The following is a 10,974-nucleotide window of genomic DNA, read 5'->3' as shown; positions in this document are numbered from 1 at the left end:
ACTCTTAATTGAAAGGATTTCAGTTTGAATGGGACAGCAGCCAATCAAATTGTGCCAGCAGAGAAAAAGTTGTGCGTGGCAGTGCAGAGGAACGTCGGCGAGTGAATTCAGATGGAGTCCTTGGAAAGATGAGACCCCAAATTATTATTTTCGAATATAAAGACTACGCTGTATCAACAAAAAACAGATTGCAACCTGCAGAACATGCGGGAAGAAAATGACAGACGGAGGCGCACCAACTTCCAACTTCGTTCGACATTTGAAGGGTAAGTCGTGGCTAATATAGCCGACAGCTATATCATTCATAACTTTGCCAGTGTAGCATGTTGGCTAACGTAACGTTAAATCAATGAGCCTCCACACAGTCAGTCAGTGCGGGAACATGATCATTGCACCCAAGATTGAGCTCCAACTGGCTAGGCCGTTGGTAGCCCAAATCCTGCCTGGTGTTACTGCTGTTCCAAAGTCATTGAAATATGTTAGCCTACTGTAACCACACACACACACTATGTGTGTGTGTGTGTGTGTGTTAAGGTTGGGCGATTGTGTACAAGCCTACATCACCCGATTGCGCCCCATAGTGATCTTCGGTAGTCGATCGCTATTGGGGGGTGGGGGGGGTCTTATGGCTACCCATGTATTTCCATGGAAATATAAAGTTTATTTGGAAAGTAATAAATATATTTTTAAAAGCATTCATGATTTTCATAAATGTAATATTCTAACTATTACTCTTGATAAAAATATGAAATGGTATTACATTTCGTGAAGAGCACATTATGACTTGTTTAGGACTCGAAACTCAAAGTTTAGGACTTGAGACTTGACTTGATGGTCTTGACTTGAGACTTGAGTGCTAAGACTTGAGACTTACTTATGACTTGGTCCCACCTCTGCTAAGTAAGCACTATTAGAATAGGGATGTGATATTCAGCACATCTGTCACTGAGATCTGAGATCCATACAGGCTATTTTGTTTCCTCCTGTTTGGACAGTGAAAGCAGCTTTCCAGCTCTGAAAAGCAAGTTTCCCAATAACAGTAATGACACATCCGCTCTGCTGGGCTGGGATGCTCTTCCGTCCTCCAGTTCTGTCACCAGTCTCTGGCCCATGGACTTAATCTAATGGAGTAAACAGAGGAACAATGGGGAAACAATGCAGACCCACTGACTGAAACATACAATTGAAGTCAGAAGTTTACATACACTTAGGTTTGAGTCATTCAAACTCGTTTTTCAACCACTCCACAAATTTCTTGTTGACAAACTATAGTTTTGGCAAGTCGGTTAGGACATCTACTTTGTGCATGACGCAAGTCATTTTTCCAACAATTGTTTACAGACAGATTATTTCACTTATATTTCACTGTATCACAATTCCAGTGGGTCAGAAGTTTACATACACTAAGTTGACTGTGCCTTTAAATAGCTTGGAAAATTCCAGAAAATTGTGTCATGGCTTTAGAAGCTTCTGATAGGCTAATTTACATAATTTGAGTCAATTGGAGGTGTACCTGTGGATGTATTTCAAGGCCTACCTTCAAACTCAGTGCATCTTTGTTTGACATCATGAGAAAATCAAAAGAAATCAGCCAAGATCTCAGAAAAACATTTTGAAGACCTCCACAAGTCTGGTTCATCCTTGGGAGCAATTTCCAAATGCCTGAAGGTACCACATTCACCTGTACAAACAATAGTATGCAAGTATAGCCGCCCGGGTGGTGCAGTGTTCTAAGGCACTGCACAGCAGTGCTAGCTGTGCCACCAGAAGTTCTGGGTTCGAGCCCTACCTTCAAACCCATGGGAGGCCCATGGGGCGGCGCACAATTGGCCCAGCGTCATCCTGGTTAGGGAGGGTTTGGCCGGCAGGGATATCCTTGTCTCATCACGCACTAGCGACTCCTGTGTCATGTCGGGCCGGGCGCAGTGCACGCTGACCAGGTTGCCAGGTGTACGGTGTTTCCTCCGACACATTGGTGAGGCTGGCTTCTGGGTTGGATGTGCATTGTGTCAAGAAGCAGTGCGGCTAGGTTGGGTTGTGTTTCGGAGGACGCATGGCTCTCGACCTTCGCCTCTCCCTAGTCTGTGCGGGAGTTGCAGCGATGAGACAAGACTGTAACTACTACCAATTGGATACCACGAAATTGGGGTGAAAAAAAGGGGTAACAATACAAATACAAATAAATTGTATGCAAGTATAAACACCATGGGACCACGCAGCCTTCATACCGCTCAGGAAGGAGACGTGTTCTGTCTCCTGGAGATGAACGTACTCTGGTGCGAAAAGTGCAAATCAATCCCAGAACAACAGCAAAGGACTTTGTGAAGGGGTATGAAGGCTGCATGGTCCCATGGTGTTTATACTTGCATACAAGGAAACAGGTAGAAAAGTATCTATATCCGAGCCCAATAGTGACATAACCTGAAAGGCCGCTCATCAAGGAAGAAGCCACTGCTCCAAAACCGCCATAAAAAAGCCAGACTACGGTTTGCACACGGGGACAAAGATCATACTTTTTGGAGAAATGTCCTCTGGTCTGATGAAACAAAAATAGAACTGTTTGGCCATAATGACCATCGTTATGTTTGGAGGACAAAGTCCTTTGCTGTTGTTCTGGGATTGATTTGCACTTTTCGCACCAGCTTGCAAGACGAAGAACACCATCCCAACCGGGGGTGGCAGCATCATGTTGTGGGGGTGCTTTGCTGCAGGAGGGACTGGTGCACTTCACAAAATAGATGGCATCATGAGGATGGAAAATTATGTGGATATATTGAAGCAACATGTCAAGACATCAGTCAGAAAGTTAAAGCTTGGTTGCAAATGGGTCTTCCAAATGGACAATGACCCCAAGCATACTTCCAAAGTTGTGGCAAAATGGCTTAAGGAAAACAAAGTCAAGGTATTGGAGTGGCCATGACAAAGTCCTGACCGCAATCCTATAGTAAATCTGTGGGCAGAACTGAAAAAGCGTGTGCGAGCAAGGAGGCCTACAAACCTGACTCAGTTACACCAGCTCTGTCAGGAGGAATGGGCCAAAATTCACCCAATTTATTGTGGGAAGCTTGTGGAAGGCTAACTGAAACTTTTGACCCACGTTAAACAATTTAAAGGCAATGCTACCAAATACTAATTGAGTGTATGTAAACTTCTGACCCACTGGGAATGTGATGAAAGAAATAAAAACTTAAATAAATCATTCTCTCTACTATTATTCTGACATTTCACGTTCTTAAAATAAAGTGGTGATCCTAACTGACCTAAGACAGGGAATGTTTACTTGGATTAAATGTCAGGAATTGTGAAAAACAGAGTTTAAATGTATTTGGCTAAGGTGTATGTACACTTCCGACTTAAACTGTAATGCCAACAAAGGTATGAGGGAATGTCACCCAGACAGACCCTCTTCAGTGGCCAGGTGAGAACTCAAAGCACTCACCTCGGTGTTTTCAGTGTGCACCACGGATCCTCCAGTAAAGCAGAGATCAGCTTCACTCCTGAGTCACCTGGGTAGTTCCAGCTCATATTCAGTTATCTCAGGTGTGAAGGGTTTGACCTCAGAGCTGAAGCCAGAGAAGCACAGCCTTTTGTCTGTGAATCCACACTCCGAGCCTAAAAATAGAATAGAATGTCATTCTTCAGTTCAGGCCACACAGAGAAATATAGCATATGTTTTCTTCTTTGCAAGTTTACGTCAAAACGTGTTTCATTATCACATAGGTTTGTACTTGAGGTGTCCATCATAAGATACAAAATAGGGACGTTTGTGGTCTATTGTGAACAGCTGATGTATTATGAACCAAGGCGTATGTGTGGGGGGGGGGGTAATACATTTCAACATTACGCTACACAATGAAGGCAGGGCACACACCATCACCTATAATTTTCTAGTTATTCACAGTTGTGCTATTATGGCCCCAACACTCACCTCAGAGTCTTCAGTTTGTGTGGCTCCTCCAGTAGAGCAGAGAGCAGTTTCACTCCTGAGTCACCTGGATAATTGCAGCTCAGGTCCAGCTCTCTCAGGTTCGCGGGGTTTGACCTCAGAGCTGAAGCCAGAGAAGCAAGCTTTCCTCTGTGACACTACAACGTGATAGCCTGCAGGGAGAAGGAAGACAGCTCTTTGTGTCTGCTATGTGTGTCACTTTCTGAGGATTGCCATTTCTATCATGTCTCAAGAGGTTCCTTATTGTCAAAAGATCTACCATTGTGTCTTGAGTATCATTGAGCCGTAATGGGACCAACGCTCACCTCAGTGTCTCCAGTTTACAGAGTGGATCCTCTAGTGCAGCAGAGAGCAGGCTCATGCCGGAGTCCCCTGGATTTCTCCCACTCAGATCCAACTCTCTCAGGTGGGAGGGGTTTGACTTCAGAGCTGAAGCCAGAGAAGCACAGCTTTTCCCAGTGACTCTGCAACCTGAGAGCCTGCACAGAGAAATGGTTCAAAACCAACTTTGGTTGAAAACAGCATATGTGGCGTCAATATCAAACATTTATTCTAGTGTCAAAATTGACTACAAAGTGTAAATATAATTGTTTAGGTCATAAAGGCAGTCTTGTCCAAAATAGAGATTTGCGAGATAATTAGGAAAAAAAGTCACAATGAAGGGTACGTTAAACGGTTTTCCTTGGGTTGGGTTTATCTCAATCCTGCCCACATGCTGTCAGCACCCAAATAATCACCAATATTTACAAACTTCAATAGCTCCCAATTTCAATGACTTTAAAAACCTCAAACCAACATTAAATTGTATGTTGGCTAACGTAACGCAAATATTGAAAGCATTTAAAGAGAATTTAAAGGCGTTTAACATAAATATTGTCCCGTTTACACTGAAATGTATCGACGGTCCCGAACTAGCCCAACAGATTGGCTATCCAAAGTCTAACCAACTTTGCCAGTCACACACCAGGCGGCTGAAGCTAATTGGCAAAAGAAGTTGGCCTCAGCTACTGCGAGACACAAGATCTGATTAGACTGTTTCAGGTTGTCTAGAAGGGTGAGTGACCGTAACTGTGTACTGTTTTGGCCAAGTGATGTACAAACGCTTCCCATGTGCAAACACACACACACACAAAAGATCCCCACATCGAAGCACGCCTCCAAGACCCAAATTTCGTTCTGTCGTATTTCTCAATAAGTAGCATTGAAACGGAGGCTAAATCAGTTCACCTTTCGTTCTGTCGTATTTCTCAATAAGTAGCATTGAAACGGAGGCTAAATCAGTTCCTTCCGGAATCCTTCAGGTCATTTTTACTCAGGTCCAACTCTCTCAGACCCGATGAGGTCGAGCTGAGAGTTGAGGCTAGGGCTTTGCAGCATCTCTCGGTGAGGTAAGTTAGCCTGAGGACAAATGGCGATACTCAAATTAGTGTAGCTTCAAATTAGTATTGTTTCTAGAGCAGCTCGAAACTAAATGTATAACATGATTATGGAAATGTCCATACTATATTATGTATGAAAATAGGACTACATGCAATATCGCTAACTAGGCTTTCTCACGCTGCTCTATGGGAATGGTCTTATTTTCCCAAATGATCTGTGAGTGCATCTTTATTTGGTTATTACTGATCTGTGAGTGCATCTTTATTTGGTTATTACTGATCTGTGTATGATGAGCCGTACTGTATGGCAGTACTCACACAGCTGTTCTGGAGGCTTTGACCACCGGTAGCATCCTCAGAAGACCCTCATCCGAGTATTTTCTCAGCTCAAACACATCCAGCTCCTCTTCTGAAGTCAACACCACAACAACCAAAGCTGACAACTGTGCAGGAGCGAGATCTTCAGAGAGACTTCCTGAGCTCAGGTAGCTTTGGATCTCCTCCACTAGAGAATGGTCATTCAGCTCGTTTAGATAGTGGAACAAGTTAATGCATCTCTCCAATGAGGGATTCTCCCTGATCTTCTCCTTGATGTACTCAACCGTTTCCTCATTGGTGCGTGAGCTGCTTCCTGTCTGTGCCAGTAGGCCTCTTAAGAGAGTCTGATTGGACTTCAGTGAAAGGCCGAGAAGGAAGCGGAGGAACAGGTGCAGGTGTCCATTGGTACTCTGAATGGCTTGATCCACGGCACTCTTGTAGAGGTCGATTGTAGGTGTGGACTTGGATTGCTGTTTCAACATTAGATTTATGTTGTTGTTCACAAAAGAGAGAAACGCATATAAAGCAGCGAGAAACTCCTGAATGCCAAGATGCACAAAGCAGTAGACCTTCCCCTTGTTCAGCCCACACTCCTCCCTGAAGACTTGTGTGCACACTCCTTAGTACACTGAGGCTTCTTTGACATCAATGCCACACTCTCTCAGGTCTTCCTCATAGAAGATTAGATTGCCCTTTTCCAGTTCTTTTAAAGGCCAGTTTGCCCAGTTTCAGAATCATCTCTTTATCCGTGTTCCACTCAGGATCTGTCCCACTTTCTCCCAGGATATTTCTTGTTTCTTAACCTCGTCTGAAAGATCAGGAAGTGAAGGTTAATTTGTGTCAGCGTCTTGGGGATCTCTCCACTCTCTGCACCACCCAACAGCCTCTCTAGAACAGTTGCTGCAATCCAACAGAAGACTGGTATGTGGCACATGATGTCGAGGCTCCTTGATGATTTCATGTGTGTGATGATTCTGCTAGCCAGGTTCGGGGAATGGATTCTCTTCCTGAAGTATTCCTCCTTCTGTGGGCCATTGAACCCTCGTACCTCTGTCACCTGGTCAACACAGTCGGGAGAAATACGATTGGCTGCTGCAGGTCGGGATGTTATCCAGAGGAGAGCATTAGGAAGCAGATTCCCTTCAATGAGGTTTGTCAGCAGCACATCCACTGAGGTTGACTCTGTGACATCCCTCAAACTGTTATTGTTCTGGAAGTCTAAAGGAAGTCGACATTCATCCAGACCATCAAAGATAAAGAGAACTTTGAAGTCTTCATTAATTCATATTTCGGATTCTTTTGTTTCCTTGAAAAAACAACGAAGGAGTTCTACCTGTTAGGGTTGCGTAAATTCGAATCTGGTATCAGGATAAATATAACAATGAGTCACCGATTTTATACTATGTATTTTTTATTATGTATTTTTTATTAGCTAAGTAATAAATGGCAAATGCAACTTTCGTATATACCGGCTCACTGTAATACCACGCAGGGCAGAACAGAGAACTGACAAGATGTATGTAAAACAGTATTCTTTATACTGTGATAGACAGTTCCAACCTGTCTGTTGGCCTATCACAGTAGAGACTGGGCGTGGTTTAAACTTGCTCAGCCTATTGCAGGCGCTCAGGCAGGTCCCCGCCTCTTGGCGCTTCTGTTGATAGATGTAACTGTTGCTGTAAAGAACATCCAGGCTCTCATGCTCCATACCGTTATCTCGCACCTGGCTCCTGTTATCTAACAAAAGACCGCTTGTTCTCGCAACACCCCGCTCTGAATGTGCCCCCCTCCCAACTAATTTGAACAGTTCCTGTCTTCATGCTTCTCTGTATTTTTCCATTTCAAGTCAGCTATGTTGCATAACACATACATACATCCACACAAGCCAACAGCAGATAATATTAAATCATATATATGGTAATGGCTATAATGTAAAACACAGGATCCAACATACCAAACTGTGTTTTTTCCCCCTCCATCAAATTCAGCTCCCTAAAAGGAAGAGGGAATATCAACTGGATGTCCTGATTAGCTTTTCCCTCGGCCCAGTCTAGAATGAACTTCTGCACAGAGGCAGTTTTTCCGATCCCCGCAACTCCTTTTGTCAGAACAGTTCTGACATGTTTGTCTTGTTGTCCCAGCAAGAGTTTAAAGATGTCATTGCATTTGATAGGTGTCTCTTGTGTTGCTAGTCGCCTGGATAGTGTATCAATCTGTCTCACCTCATGTTCATTGTTGACCTCTCCGCTTCCACCTTCTGTGATGTAAAGCTCTGTATAGATCTCATTGAGAAGTGTAGGGTTTCCTTGCTGTGCTGTCCACTCAAACACACACTGAAACTTTTCACTTCAGCTTGGATTTGAGCCTATCGTCGATTTCTGCCATAGACACCACAGCCGAGGACAGGAGACTTTGATCTCTCCTGTTGAAGCCTGTCAAAGGCAAAAATAGAAAACACTGTTTTCAGCTGGAATAAACAGCAATTGGTTCCTCTGAAAAAAATATACACCTGTCTGTATGCCTAAGATGCCTAACTCAGAATGTAGTGGTGGCAGGGCCGCTGGCAAAAATTGTTGCAATCTGGCAAATCCAGAACAAATTCAGGAAAGCGTACAGTGTTATATAGAGCCCTTATTGCATGGAACTTCCTTCTATCTCATATTGCTCAAATAGACAGCAAACCTGGTTTCAAAAAACAGATAAAGCAACACCTCGCGGCACAACGCCTCTCCCCTATTTGACCTAGATAGTTTGTGGGTATAGTACGTGTGCTTTTTAATAAAACATTTTTTTTAAATGTAGTTCTGTTTTTGTCTATTGATGTTCTGTATTATGTCATTCTGCATTATGTTTCATGTGTTGTGTGGACCCCAGGACGAGTAGCGGCTGCTTTTGCAACAGCTAATGGGGATTCTAATAAAATACCAAATACCATTTTCCCCAGGACTTTTCTATCGGGTGTGGCAGCGCCCCACCACTTTAGATGTCCTTTAATAAAAAATATTCATGCAAAAGCATTAAAAAGAGGGACAAAGTACTGTTCTTTTTTTAGGTTGATTTGCCTCATGATTTCTACACTCGCGCACGATTTATCAGCCATTCACATCGGAGTGATGCAGGTTCTGTGTGTGTCTTGATTACGGAAATCACGGATCACGCGGGCCGGGCACAAAGCATGTCGAGCAAAGCTCAATGCGCAATCTGGCATGCTGTATTGGATGAAAACGAGATAATGTAGGCTATTAACAGCAGCCCTGTCCATCGGGGAGGGCATGTAATGTTATGTATTTACAGTGCCTTCAGAAAGTATTCATACCCCTTGACTTGTTCCACATTTTGTAGTTACAGCCTGAATTCAAAATTGATTCATATATATTTTTCTTCTACACAATACCCCATAATGACTAAGTGAAAACATTGTTTAGGATTTTTTTAGCAAATGTGTATATAAAATTAAATACATAAATCTAATTTACATACAGTACCAGTCAAAAGTTGACAAACCTACTCATTCAAGGGTTTTTATTTATTTTTAGTATTTTCTACATTGTAGAATAATAGTGAAGACCGCAAAACTATGAAAAAACATATATTGACTCATGTAGTAACTAATGAACACGAGGGGAGACAGAGCTGGTTTCAAGCACAGGGCACAGCAGGTGTTTATTGCAAAGGACCACAGGAGGAGGCAGGTAGCTGGGTCCAGGGGCAGGCAGAAGGTCATCAAATCAAATCAAATGTATTTATAAAGCCCTTTGTACATCAGCTGATATCTCAAAGTGCTGTACAGAAACCCAGCCTAAAACCCCAAACAGCAAGCAATGCAGGTGTAGAAGCACCTAGAATAATAGGTAGAGAACAGGAAATCTGAAAGTACAGGCAGGGAAAAGGGAAAAAGGTAGTGAGGCAAGCCAAAACTATCATACACGGGAGGAGTAAATCACTGGGAAACCAGAAAGACGTGTGTCACAAAACAAACAATACCTCACAGTGATGGGGTGCAAAGACCTGAACTAAATAGTGTGTGATAATGACATACCCTTGTGTGAGCAGGTGATTAGAATTCAGGTGTTTGGGAGTGTGAGTCGGGAGCAGACGTTACAGTAACCAAAAAAGTGTTAAACAAATCAAAATATATTTCAGATTCTTCAGAGTAGCCACCCTTTGCCTTTATTGTAAATAAGAATTTGTTTTTAACTGACTTGCCTAGTTAAATAAAGGTTGGATAAAAAATATATGCTGAGCACTTGTTGGCTGCTTTTCCTTCACTCTGCAGTCCAACTCATTCCAAACCATGTCAATTGGGTTGAGTTCGAGTGATTGTGGAGGCCAGGTCATCTGATGAAGCACTCAATCACTCTCCTTCTTGGTCAAATAGCCCTTACACAGCCTGGAGGTGTTTTGGGTCATTGTCCTTTTGCAAAAAAAATATTGTCCCACTAAGCACAAACCAGATGGATGGTATGGCGTATCGGTGCTGAATGCTGTGGTAGCCATGCTGGTTAAGTGTGCCTTGAATCCTAAATAAATCACAGACAGTGTCACCAGCAAAGCACCCCCACACCATCTCACCTCCTCCTCCATGCTTCACGGTGGGAACCACACACGCAGAGATCATTCGTTCACCTACTCTGCGTCTCACAAAGACACAGGTGGTTGGAACCAAAAAGATCAAATTTGGACTCATCAGACCAAAGGACAGATTTCCACCTGTCTAATGTTCATTGCTCGTGTTTCTTGGCCCAAGCAATTATCTCCTTCTTATTGGTGTGCTTTAGTAGTGGTTTCCTTGCAGGAATGTCCCTTTCTCTCATCTCTAACGTTCAGTTAGGCTGAAGGACCAGTCTGAGTTGGCGGGGAGCTAAAAGATTGACAGTTATTTGAAACGTTTACGTCAAGCAACTTGGACACAATGTCTTGATCATCTCAAGCAAATGTGTTAATACACAAAGCAACTCAAACAAGATTCAAATTGTACGCAGCATCCAAACTTCAACAAAACAATTTTATCAAACGGTTTGGTTATTGTAAAAGCATCAACATAGACAAAATGCTGGCTGTACAATTTAGCTAGCTAGCCAAAATGAAATTATCAGCACTGTTTTATCAAGCTAGCTGGGTCGTTCCACCAATTCGGTGCCTTTTGAGAAGTGTAACTTGGTCAAAGAAACCTTTTTGATTTCACATAATGTTAACATGTTCAACTTAGTAAAACGTTTTTCTATCTCGAGTTTAAAACATTTTTTTAAATACTGTAGTAAGTGCCTTTTAAATGCCAAATAAAATAACAGGGTTGACCGGAACAGGTTTGACAATTTAATCTTAAATCAG

General features: G+C 42.8%; 1 pseudogene; it reads right to left on the bottom strand.

The window, feature by feature from the left end:
* Positions 1-802: 802 nt before the first annotated feature.
* Positions 803-6,125, bottom strand: LOC110492444 (annotated as a pseudogene).
* Positions 6,126-10,974: the final 4,849 nt, after the last annotated feature.

This window comes from Oncorhynchus mykiss, chromosome 2, assembly GCF_013265735.2.
Source record: "Oncorhynchus mykiss isolate Arlee chromosome 2, USDA_OmykA_1.1, whole genome shotgun sequence".
Taxonomy (NCBI): Eukaryota; Metazoa; Chordata; class Actinopteri; order Salmoniformes; family Salmonidae; genus Oncorhynchus; species Oncorhynchus mykiss.
Note: the sequence above shows the minus strand (reverse complement) of the source record. Positions and strands in the feature narration are given on the sequence as shown.